The sequence below is a fragment of the Nyctereutes procyonoides genome, unplaced genomic scaffold (assembly GCF_905146905.1).
Source record: "Nyctereutes procyonoides isolate TBG_1078 unplaced genomic scaffold, NYPRO_anot_genome, whole genome shotgun sequence".
Lineage (NCBI taxonomy): Eukaryota > Metazoa > Chordata > Mammalia > Carnivora > Canidae > Nyctereutes > Nyctereutes procyonoides.
In genome coordinates, this window is record NW_026575136.1 from 9,018,731 (window position 1) to 9,032,162 (window position 13,432).

General features: G+C 36.0%; 1 non-coding gene across 1 annotated transcript; it reads left to right on the top strand.

The window, feature by feature from the left end:
* Window positions 1-6,099: 6,099 nt before the first annotated feature.
* On the top strand, window positions 6,100-6,206 carry LOC129495629 (U6 spliceosomal RNA). The gene has a single exon (XR_008661570.1). It is a non-coding gene; the product is annotated as a U6 spliceosomal RNA (small nuclear RNA).
* Window positions 6,207-13,432: the final 7,226 nt, after the last annotated feature.

Below are 13,432 nucleotides of genomic sequence, written 5' to 3' on the forward strand. Positions count from 1 at the left end.
CAAATTAGTCACTAAAGTTTAGAGCGTAAAGGTAAGTTTGCATTTTACTTTGAATAACATCCCATCCCAAAGCTGGTAATAATTTTTTTGTCACACATGGATCTGGAAAGGACTGTTCCCAATGACCCAGAGCTGTACTACCAGGATCAAAATCCTCATTTGCATCTTTCCTAAGAGTTTATTTTTATTTTATTTTATTTTATTTATTTTATTTTTATTTTATTTTATTTCATGAGAGACATGGAGAAAAGTCAGTGACATAGACAGAGGAAGAAGCAGACTCCCTGCAGGGAGCCCCATGTGGGACTGGATCCCAGGACCCCAGGATCCTGACCTGAGCCAAAGGCAGATGCTCAATTGCTGAGTCACCCAGGCCTCCCTCCTAGGAGGGCATTTTAGAATGCCTTCATGCAAAGAGGATACCTGGTGGCCCACCTTTATATCTATCCCAGAATTCCCCTAGTAGTGTTAAGATTATACTCTTCCTAGGATATGTTTTCCATTTGCTGTAAAAATAAATTAAAACTCCAGAGAAGCAATGCCAGTGGTCTCTGTTGTCAGTTTCTATTATATGAATCTATTTATTGATTTATCAGTTTTAGCACAGAAAGACCTCATCCCAGAACTCTCATTAATATCAGCAATTTATACATATAAGTACTACATCCAACATTAAAAATTACCTTTGTCATTTTCGTGGTAAACATTAAGAGCCAGATTTGATGAGAAAGACATCATCCATATGGTAATTTGATATCTTTGAAAATCAGGGTAGGCCATTTAAATTGCTAAGTTCAATAAAATGCCATTAAAGATATCTTATTCCCTTTCTCCCCAACCAATTCTGAACCCAGGAAAGGGTTACCAAGAAACCTTGAATAGTGTCTTGTTTAACTTTGAATCAGATATGGCTCCATTTATTTCTTCAAAAATGGTAAGAATTAATTAATGTTAATCTATAATCACATTGATGGAAAAATTAATGGAAATTTTAATAAAAATATAACCTTAACAGGATTTGAAGTTGTCCTTTAGAATATAAAGCCAATACATTATCCACTAAGCAACTGGTCCTCTGCTACCAGCTGATGAAATTGTAAAAATTTTTTTTTTTTTTCTTTTTTTTTTTATTTTATTTTATTTTTTATTTTTTTTTTATAAATTAATTTTTATTGGTGTTCAATTTACCAACATACAGAATAACACCCAGTGCTCATCCCGTCAAGTGTCCCCCTCCGTGCCCGTCACCCATTCACCCCCACCCCCCGCCCTCCTCCCCTTCCACCACCCCTAGTTCATTTCCCAGAGTTAGAAGTCTTTATGTTCTGTGTCCCTTTCTGATATCTCCCACACATTTATTCTCCCTTCCCTTATATTCCCCTTCACTATTATTCATATTCCCCAAATGAGTGAGAACATACACTGTTTGTCCTTCTCCGATTGACTTACTTCACTCAGCATAATACCCTCCAGTTCCATCCACGTTGAAGCAAATGGTGGGTATTTGTTGTTTCTAATGGCTGAGTAATATTCCATTGTATACATAAACCACATCTTCTTTATCCATTCATCTTTCGATGGGCACCGAGGCTCCTTCCACAGTTTGGCTATTGTGGACATGGCTGCTAGAAACATCGGGGTGCAGGTGCCCCGGCGTTTCATTGCATCTGAATCTTCGGGGTAAATCCCTAACAGTGCAATTGCTGGGTCGTAGGGCAGGTCTATTTTTAATTCTTTGAGGAACCTCCACACAGTTTTCCAGAGTGGCTGCACCAGTTCACATTCCCACCAACAGTGTAAGAGGGTTCCCTTTTCTCCGCATCCTCTCCAACATTTGTTGTTTCCTGCCTTGTTAATTTTCCCCATTCTCACTGGTGTGAGGTGGTATCTCATTGTGGTTTTGATTTGTATTTCCCTGATGGCAAGTGATGCAGAGCATTTTCTCATGTGCATGTTGGCCATGTCTATGTCTTCCTCTGTGAGATTTCTCTTCATGTCTTTTGCCCATTTCATGATTGGATTGTTTGTTTCTTTGGTGTTGAGTTTAATAAGTTCTTTATAGATTTTGGAAACTAGCCCTTTATCTGATATGTTATTTGCAAATATCTTCTCCCATTCTGTAGGTTGTCTTTGAGTTTTGTTGACTGTATCCTTTGCTGTGCAAAAGCTTCTTATCTTGATGAAGTCCCAATAGTTCATTTTTGCTTTTGTTTCTTTTGTTTTCGTGGATGTATCTTGCAAGAAGTTACTGTGGCCAAGTTCAAAAAGGGTGTTGCCTGTGTTCTCCTCTAGGATTTTGATGGAATCTTGTCTCACCTTGTCTACGGCCATACCACCCTGAACGCGCCCGATCTCGTCTGAAATTGTAAAAATTAACTACAGAATGCTTCATATTTTGTTCTCTATGCGTAAGAGAAATGTTTTTGAGAACCACAAAGCAAACGACATTAAAAATTAAAGTAAATATAGAAATTGACCAAGCTTATTTGATATAGAATATATATTTATTCAGGGAATTAAGGTGCTTGCTCATCCAAACAGATCTTATTCTCTCTCCTAACCTATCAAGGGTTTGCTTTATATTTTTACACTTTAGCTTCTGAGAAGACTTGATAATCCTGAATAAGTAGGTTAAATTATTTTGGATTACTGAAGTCTGGAGAAATATAAAATGACAGGTCAGTATTTGGCACATTAAATAATTTTGTTTAAGGAAAAATTGCATGTATCCTGAAAATTAGTGCAATATTAAAGCTATAATGTTAAACATGTATTTCCTGAAATATAATCACATTAATTTTCTCTATTGACTATGTACTTTATTATTGAGAAAACTAGCCCAGACATAGTGATCACTTACTAGGAACTTGTGATTATGAGTGAAACTTTTATCTTTTTCACTATTTATTGAATTTTTATAACATTAGATACCTTGCATTAAAAATAATACAATGGTATGTATAATATAGACTATTATTTTTTGTCATTGTATTTATTTAGCACTTACCAATATTTCAACACCAATACTGAGTGTTAAGAGCTATTTTTTTCTGGCATTATATCATGTAGAGATATATATCAGAAGGCACTTCTTCATAGCTACAGAATAATAACTTAGCTTTATAGTGATAACCCTAAAGCAAACAAAATATCCTGAAAGCCTTTTTAAATTATCAAAGAAAAACTAATATGAGAAAAATGTAGTAATAAGTACACTCTTATTATGTTCTAGTAATTTTAAAATTGATAATTCGTGAATATATGGTTACTCGCTGCAAAGCACAACTCTTGATTAACTAAAACAATGAATCCCTGACTACGCCTAATGACAGAATTGACAGTTCCCGCATGATAATTAGACCCACTGGTGGACATTCAAAATGAAGCAGAAGCAAAGAGTCTGACTTCTTTTCTTTATTTTTACAATTCTAGTCATGTTTATAATCAGTGATGTGGTAAATAATCTTGTCTCATTCTTCTTTCCAACTACCCGAGTTCTGAGAAACAGTGTCTTTATTCCAAAAGCATAAGGAGATGAGAAATGTAACTGAAAATTCCACTGATTTTAGGAGGGAGCCGCTTTTGTCATGAAGTATTCCTTAGTTTAAGTATTTTTCTTAACACTGAGCAAGAATTAGCCTAGAGCTGCAGGTCTCCTGGAGCCTGTGACCCAACAGGGACTTGTAGGAGCCAATTCTCCTCCTCAATAAACACTGAGGCCTTTCTCTTAAATATGTCCCCATGTATTATTTGACTCGGTATTTTCCATTTTATTTTCTTGCTGTCAATATAAAATGTGTGAAATAATATTGCAGATGCAAAATGCTTATATACTCTAACCATGACTGAAGGGAAAACAAATGAATAAACATGAATGAAGTATACTTTGAGAAAAAAACGTACATCTTACATCTAGAGACTTATAAAACTCCGATATTGATAAAGCCAACCCTTGTAATTTAATATGTTCAAAGAGTATGTGTATGTTCAAGAGTTCATTCTTCGCAAAGAGACACCGTTGGTTGTCACAACTCCCTGGGGTTTGTTTACTGGCTTCTAGTCAATAGAGGTCAACGATACTGTTAAACATCCTACAATGCACAGCACAGTTCCCACAAAAGGATGACCCAACACAAAAGGATCAATACTACTGAGGTTGGAAACTTGCCTTTTACCCAGTGAAATTTGGCTAAATCCCATATACTGTAAGTCATCCTCAATTTTCCATGTCATTTTTTTCTCTACTAAATTCAAAAGAAGAAAGGAATATATGATACAATATATTTCTTCAAAATGAAAGAACTGATGCACTGCTTATTTTAAATGTAATATTGCTGTGCCTAAGAGTACACAAAAATACCAGAAAGAGTTGTTCAGTGTTCGCCACTGTCAGCACTCCACCACACATACCCCATCTGGTGCAGTCTGATATGGATAATAATGGTGGAGTGTTCTTGCTGTCTTGACTGTAGTCATTACTGTGATGTTATTTTAGGACTAAGTAGTGTTTGCCCATTGGACCATAAAAGTGTGTCATGTAAATACAGGTTTTAGAACACACAATAGTCTGTCCATGTGTAGAAATATGCAGGGAAAAAACCTCATAAAATGCTTTTTAATAGTATTTGTTGGGCATGTGAAGTAATTCCTTTTCAAAGTTAAATCACTTGGAAAAAAGGGGGCTTCTCTTTTCAAAGACCCCGTAAGTAATTATGCTGCATTATACATCATTCATATGTCAATGCAAATTTTGTTTTTAAATGGAAGGAGTTTTGAATGACACGGTACCAAGCAAATGTCCAACATTAACAAAACCTTTTATTTATTTATTTACTCTCACCTGAATTGCTCTTTGAAATTGAATTGGGGGTAGGGGGTTAGTATTTATGTAGCCAGCAACCTCATATTTGACACTTCATCCTAGAATTAAATTCTGAACACTGAAATATCTCATAGAAAAGAAATTACAAATGACAATAACCTTCAAAAAATCCTTAACAACAGTTGAGACCCTTTTCTCAGTAGATACTAAATTTATATTGACAGCAAAAAATAAAATGGGAAATATAAAAGGCCAAAGTAGTATTTAGAAATTTTATACTTTGAATCATACGTAGAATTGTATACTTAGAAGTGTGCGATTATATTGTTGGAAGCTTGAAATATATGCTGTGTTGAGCTTTTTTCCCCCATCCCTTAACAATGATGAACATTTTCTTATTGAGATCAATTTATAATAATGACAGTTAGAGAGTAAAATTTATAGTTATGTAAAATGAAACTGTCCAGATTGGACGCAGTGACTTGATGATACACAGAACAATCAGAGTTATTAAAATGGTGGGTGGCCTTAAGACCCTCGGATGCTTCTCAAAACAAATCATCTTGACAGGAAGAAAATCTTACAAAATGAAGTTTATATGCCTTCTGCTCTTTACAGACATTTTAAACTTGAGAAACAACTCTAGAGAATTACTGGAATTTTATTCTTCAAAAATATTTGCAAATATTCATTACAATCAGACTTCATTTAATTTCAGTATTTTAAGAAATGTGTGTGGAAGAGATATAAACATGATAGATAATAGATATAGATAGATAGATAGATACATAGATAGATAGTAGATAGATAGATGATAGATAGATAATAGATAATAGGTAGATAGATAATTTTTCTTTTTTCCTCTGCCAAATTTCCCATCATTTAGAAGACAGTTAGACCTATTCTAGCAAGTCAGTTTTACATCTGACTTCATTGACAAATGCTTAGATCAAACTAGCAACTGCTTCAAATTCATTTCTCAGTTCTATCCTATAGGTGTTTAAATTGAAAAACAAAAGTGATAAAAATATCCCTTTATCTGTGCAGTGACATATTCCTGGTTATAAGAACTACTGACCAGTTTTGCCCATTTCTATAAGATGCAAAAGTTTCCAATTCTTTGACGTTGCCACCCAAGAAAATATCACTGATAACAATTTGACCTGAGACCTACTCAATAATATGATAGTTTACTTGCCCCTAAATGGATCTTCTTCCATTAAAGGAAAACACCAATCAGTGAGAGCTGAGAAGGCGAATTCTAAAGCAAGACTGTTGCGCTTCCTTTGGCAGCACATAGTCTAAAATTGAAATGATACAGAGAAGATTAGTGTGGCGCCTGCATAAGAATGACATGCTAAAGCAAGACCATCGCGTTGCATTTCCAGGCTACAGTGTACTGTCTGGGCATCCTTAGACAGGTTAAGTAACTACGTATGTTTGAGTTGCCTCATCTGTAAACCCTGATAGTAAGAGTCCCTGTGTCATAGGATTTTTACAAGGAGTAGATGACTTAATATATATGAAGATTTTAAGCCTAGCATATAGTAGCACTGAATAAGAATTAGCTCTTTTTGAAAATATTTTCCTTCATTTGAAGAATAAATGTATTATCCTTGAATAGAGCTATAATTTGTTCATTGTGTGTTTGTTATGGGTACCACAGTAAGTAACCACCAGCAACCTGAGGTCCAGATATGAACATCTTCCACTAAACTAGCAAAAGCACCAGCTTTTGCAAAAAGACTAGGATAACTGAATTTAGTGTTAAAGTCCTAGTGAAAATGTCCAGTATAAGCTTTAAATAATATTTAGGGTTTTACTTCCCAGTATTTCTATATAATAGGTTTGTTTTTCATATGTAATAAGTCATAAAGAGTAAGGGTACCTAAAGGGAAAAACAAAAATAATTTGCAATTAAAAATAAAAAACAAAAAAATTGCAATTTATGAAGTTCTATTTAAGAATAAAGACATACAGAAATATTAGACCCATACATTTTTGTTTTCCACGTGATTTGTCAAATATACTCTCTCTTTTCCATCAATGCCCTTATCAAGTAGTGTTTTACTACAAAAATAGATGAGTCAATTTGTACAATTGTAAAATAATTTGAAAAATGTTGAGTATCCCAATTTTATCTGATGTGCATGGGACAAGATTTAATAGTGGAGTTTGTATGGCAGTGGTGGGCATTTTAAGATTTGCATTAAAGTTGCTTTAGGACTAGGTGGAAAATAGCATCCTAGTAGTCTGGACCTAACAGTCATGACCTAATTAATAATCTGGTTTTCTGTCAACCTCAGCAACCTAATCTCATGCAATTTCTTCCTTTGCTCACTAATCTTCAGCCACACTGGCCAATTTTTACTTTCTCAAATGAACTAATGTCTTTATTCCACAGAGATTTAAGATAAATACTGTTTCAATTGCCTGGAATAGTCTTCCTCCATTTTTTCACCTGTTCAAAATGTATCTATTGGTATATAATATGAGCTGTCACTTCTCTCAACCTCTAAAATGCATTGTCTTCTCATTATATTATAATTTCTTGTACTTTTATTGTGTAGGATTAATTTAACATTGTAGTTTATTGTTTTTTCATAACTTCTTCCCCAGTAGACCATAAACTTCATGAGAATTTGAACTTTGTTATATGTTGTTCATTTTTGTTCTCTGTTGAAATGACATTGATGCCTTCACCTCAACAAAATGTATACAGATTTATATCCTGCTCTTCTAACTTTTGACTAATTTAAAAATGGTCTGCTTGAGAGTTCCACTCAATATGGTCCAGACAGGGGCACCTGGGTGGCTTAGTTGGCTAAGCAACTGCCTTCAGCTCAGGTCATGATCTCAGTGTCCTGGGATTGAGCCCTGCATCAGGCTCCTAGATCAGCAGGGAGTCTGCTACTCCGTCTGTCCCTCTCCTTGCTCATGTTCTCTCTCTCCCTCTCTGTCTCTCTGTTTCTGTCTCTCTCTCTCTCTCAAATACATAAATAGAATCTTCAAAAAGTTATGGTCCAGACAGAAGCCTTGACCTGCTGCCATTCCACTTAAATTCTCTACTAAAGATGAGAATCTTCATCTCTTATAAAGAGTATTTCCATTTACCCACTGGTCAAGCCAGCAACCTGAAAGTCATCCCCAATACCTCCCTTTTACACACCACCCCATTTCTAAATCACCACTAAATCCTGTCTTCCGTATTTCTCAAATGTATGTAAATATGTCCATGTCTTCTCCACAATTGCCGAATGTAACATTCAGGGTCCTTCCATAAAGCAGTAACCCACTTAAAATGGGTAATATGAAGGAGATATTAATGTAAGTATGTTTAAAAGATAGGGTAAGTAATATTTGTGGAAATCAACCAGAAATACGTTAAGACCCCACAGCTCGGCACAAGCAACAAGATGCTGTTGATAATGTAGGCTGAAAGGACAAAGGGAAGGAAGAGTTACTGGAAACCAGAAAGGCTAGGTCCGTGGTGAGAGATGTCTGAGATAAACCGTGTCCTCTGACAGAAGAGCAGAAGTCAAAGCACAGAAGGAGCTGGGGAATCAAAATCAAACTTCATTCTGTTGCCAACCTCAAGTCTCAAGCTGGTATTTCCCGTTAGCTAAACCATTAAAGTGGAATTTAAAAGACTAAGAAACCCCTTGATGTCACTCATAATCATTAATATTTGGGGGGCCACAGGCCTGGATAGAACAAACAAAGTATCCTGCACATCATTTTTCTCTTAGCCTTTGTCATTTCTTACCGGAAGTATTGCAATGATCTGCTAACTGGTTTACCTGCTTTCTCTGTCACAAACACCTATACTCAATCCATCCTCTTACAGCAGTAAGAATTCTGTTCTTGGAATGAAACCTATGACAAGTTTTTCCTCCTCAAAATATTTCTATCAGTGTTTATCTTTTACTCTCAAGCTCCTTGTTTTAAAATTGTATGACTTTTATTATAAAGATTAATTTTCTTAAGTTTTCCCCCACCCATCCTAGACTGAGTTCTGTGAAGGCAAGCATTACCTATTTTCATCTTTGAGTCCTCCATCACTGTGACTAGAACACATTAAGTGCTAAATAAATATTGGATGAACTAATAAATTTTAGAAGACAGATTTGTATTTTTTTAATAAATAATTTTTATTGGTGTTCAACTTACCAACATACAGAATAACACCCAGTGCTCATCCCGTCAAGTGTCCCCCTCAGTGCCCGTCACCCATTCACCCCACCCCCCGCCCTCCTCCCCCTCCACCACCCCTAGTTCATTTCCCAGGGTTAGGAGTCTTTATGTTCTGTCTCCCTTTCTGATATTTCCCACACATTTCTTCTCCCTTCCCTTATATTCCCTTTCACTATTATTTATATTCCCCAAATGAATGAGAACATACACTGTTTGTCCTTCTCCGATTGACTTACTTCACTCAGCATAATACCCTCCAGTTCCATCCACGTTGAAGCAAATGGTGGGTATTTGTCGTTTCTAATGGCTGAGTAATATTCCATTGTATACATAAACCACATCTTCTTTATCCATTCATCTTTCGATGGCCACCGAGGCTCCTTCCACAGTTTGGCTATTGTGGACATGGCTGCTAGAAACATCGGGGTGCAGGTATCCCAGCGTTTCATTGCATCTGAATCTTTGGGGTAAATCCCTAACAGTGCAATTGCTGGGTCGTAGGGCAGGTCTATTTTTAACTCTTTGAGGAACCTCCACACAGTTTTCCAGAGTGGCTGCACCAGTTCACATTCCCACCAACAGTGTAAGAGGGTTCCCTTTTCTCCGCATCCTCTCCAACATTTGTGGTTTCCTGCCTTGTTAATTTTCTCCATTCTCACTGGTGTGAGGTGGTATCTCATTGTGGTTTTGATTTGTATTTCCCTGATGGCAAGTGATGCAGAGCATTTTCTCATGTGCATGTTGGCCATGTCTATGTCTTCCTCTGTGAGATTTCTCTTCATGTCTTTTGCCCATTTCATGATTGGATTGTTTGTTTCTTTGGTGTTGAGTTTAATAAGTTCTTTATAGATTTTGGAAACTAGCCCTTTATCTGATATGTTATTTGCAAATATCTTCTCCCATTCTGTAGGTTGTCTTTGAGTTTTGTTGACTGTATCCTTTGCTGTGCAAAAGCTTCTTATCTTGATGAAGTCCCAATAGTTCATTTTTGCTTTTGTTTATTTTGCTTTTGTGGATGTATCTTGCAAGAAGTTACTGTGGCCAAGTTCAAAAAGGGTGTTGCCTGTGTTCTCCTCTAGGATTTTGATGGAATCTTGTCTCACATTTAGATCTTTCATCCATTTTGAGTTTATCTTTGTGTATGGTGCAAGAGAGTGGTCTAGTTTCATTCTTCTGCATGTGGATGTCCAATTTTCCCAGCACCATTTATTGAAGAGACTGTCTTTCTTCCAGTGGATCGTCTTTCCTCCTTTATCGAATATTAGTTGACCATAAAGTTCAGGGTCCACTTCTGGGTTCTCTATTCTGTTCCATTGATCTATGTGTCTGTTTTTGTGCCAGTACCACACTGTCTTGATGACCACAGCTTTGTAGTACAACCTGAAATCTGGCATTGTGATGCCCCCAGATATGGTTTTCTTTTTTAAAATTCCCCTGGCTATTCGGGGTCTTTTCTGATTCCACACAAATCTTAAAATAATTTGTTCTAACTCTCTGAAGAAAGTCCATGGTATTTTGATAGGGATTGCATTGAACGTGTAAATTGCCCTGGGTAACATTGACATTTTCACAATATTAATTCTGCCAATCCATGAGCATGGAATATTTTTCCATCTCTTTGTGTCTTCCTCAATTTCTTTCAGAAGTGTTCTATAGTAGAAAACCTGAACAGGCAAATAAACAGGGAGGAAATTGAAGAAGTCATCAAAAACCTCCCAAGACACAAGAGTCCAGGGCCAGATGGCTTCCCAGGGGAATTCTATCAAACGTTTAAAGAAGAAATCATACCTATTCTACCAAAGCTGTTTGGAAAGATAGAAAGAGATGGAGTACTTCCAAATTCATTCTATGAGGCCAGCATCACCTTAATTCCAAAACCAGACAAAGACCCCACCAAAAAGGAGAATTACAGACCAATATCCCTGATGAACATGGATGCAAAAATTCTCAACAAGATACTGGCCAATAGGATCCAACAACACATTAAGAAAATCATTCACCATGACCAAGTAGGATTTGTCCCCGAGACACAAGGCTGGTTCAACACTCGTAAAACAATCAATGTGATTCATCATATCAGCAAGAGAAAAACCAAGAACCATATGATCCTCTCATTAGATGCAGAGAAAGCATTTGACAAAATACAGCATCCATTCCTGATCAAAACTCTTCAGAGTGTAGGGATAGAGGGAACTTTCCTCGACATCTTAAAAGCCATCTACGAAAAGCCCACAGCAAATATCATTCTCAATGGGGAAGCACTGGGAGCGTTTCCCCTAAGATCAGGAACAAGACAGGGATGTCCACTCTCACCACTGCTATTCAACATAGTATTGGAAGTCCTAGCCTCAGCAATCAGACAACAAAAAGACATTAAATGCATTCAAATTGGCAAAGAAGAAGTCAAACTCTCCCTCTTCGCTGATGACATGATACTCTACATAGAAAACCCAAAAGCCTCCACCCCAAGATTGCTAGAACTCATACAGCAATTTGGTAGCGTGGCAGGATACAAAATCAATGCCCAGAAATCAATGGCATTCCTATACACTAACAATGAGACTGAAGAAAGAGAAATTAAGGAGTCAATCCCATTTACAATTGCACCCAAAAGCATAAGATACCTAGGAATAAACCTAACCAAAGAGGTAAAGGATCTATACCCTAAAAACTACAGATTTGTATTTTTAAAAGCTACCCAGGAGTGGCACCTGGATGGCTCAGTCCGTTAAGTGTCTGTCTGCCTTGGACTCAGTTCCTGATCTCAGGGTTCTGGGATGGAGCTCGCCTTCGGGCTTCCTGCTCAGCAGGGAGTGTGCTTCTCCCTTTCCCTCTGCCTACCCCTGCCCCACCCCCACTTATGCACTCTCTCTCTCTCTCTCCCCCTCTCTCAAATAAATAAATAAATAAATAAATAAATAAATCTATAAAAGCTTCCCAGGTGATTCTAGATTTTAAAAATGATTATTGGAATAACTAATCTTCTAATGCTCTAGATTGTAAAAAGAATAATTAGTAAAATTAATCTTTATGCATTCGATTCAGTTATTATATGTTAATAGAAACTCACAATGTGTTCCTGAAATGTGTTTCTTTGCTCAGGCTTAGCTAAGTTTATTTATTTATTTTTTTCTTTCTGGATCTTTTTTCCCTTTCATATATCAGATTTAACCTTGATTAGGAAAACCAAGTATTTCTCCCTTTTAAGAGTTCATACATGAGCACTCTCACAGTGAACCAGTTCACATTTAATCTTGCATTTGAAGACAGGAAATACTTCCCAAGGAAGTGCTTTAATGCCTTCTCATTTTTCAGATGGTATAGAAGAAACAATTCTTTTCTACAATTTAACCATTTAACATTTATATTTAAGAACTACTGTAGGACTGAGGTCATTTCATTGTGTATTTTAATGTTAAAATATTTTTTTTTTCTTTTCCTTTGGATCAGAGTCCCTGGAGGTTTTACATACCTGGCTCTGACCTCTTGCCGTTTCATTTCTGATAAACTTTTTAAGTAAATTGTTTCCATTTCATTTGATATAAGGCCAATATTTTCTTATCTGTGTCCAGATGTTTATATACATTTGATATGCATCTCCTTGCTGTAGTATCGAAGCAATTCCATCTCTGTGACACAGTCTCTAATACCACCTTTGCCAAAGAACATTCATATTTCAAAATCTACTATTTTGTTAGATAAATATATAATAATAAATTAGTTAACTACTACAGCATTTTGGGACCTGAATAGCTTGTGTGATCTCTTAAGTATTTTTAATAAAACTATTTCAATAAACTTACGTACAGATAAGGAGTGTCTGTGTATGTGTGACACATACATTCATACATATACACACATTACTTATTTATGTATGCAAGTAAAAATACTTATGTTTAACCATAGAGATGAATAATGGCTATATATTTTATCTCATTCCTCCACTTAAAAATGAAATGTAAGTAGAATCCCTAATTTAGTGAAAATAATTGTGTAAACAGCAATTTATTAGAGAAATTCTCTTATCTTATGCATTTAATTTTGAAAAGGGCACTAGCTCTAACACCTAATCTTCAGCGTTTCCATTAGCAAACTGCCCTCCTCTGTGTCTGTATGTATTAACATCCATCCTAGGTTGTAATCAAATGTTTGTGTAATTATTCTTGGCAAAGTTAGAGGTTGCAAAGCACAAGATACATATAAAACTGTAGTGGCATGTTTTCATTAGTGAATTTATAAAACCTGGGGTATTTCTTTATTAGAGTCCCCAATAGGTGAGTTCTATGCTTAAGTTAATACCACTAAGATTTGCAGAAAAATTATTAGCCCAAATTTTGATTCCAAATAATTCATTTCTACCTCCTCATAAATGAAGTAATAACTCATGTTGCTGTTTCTGTTCCTGTTTATTCTAGT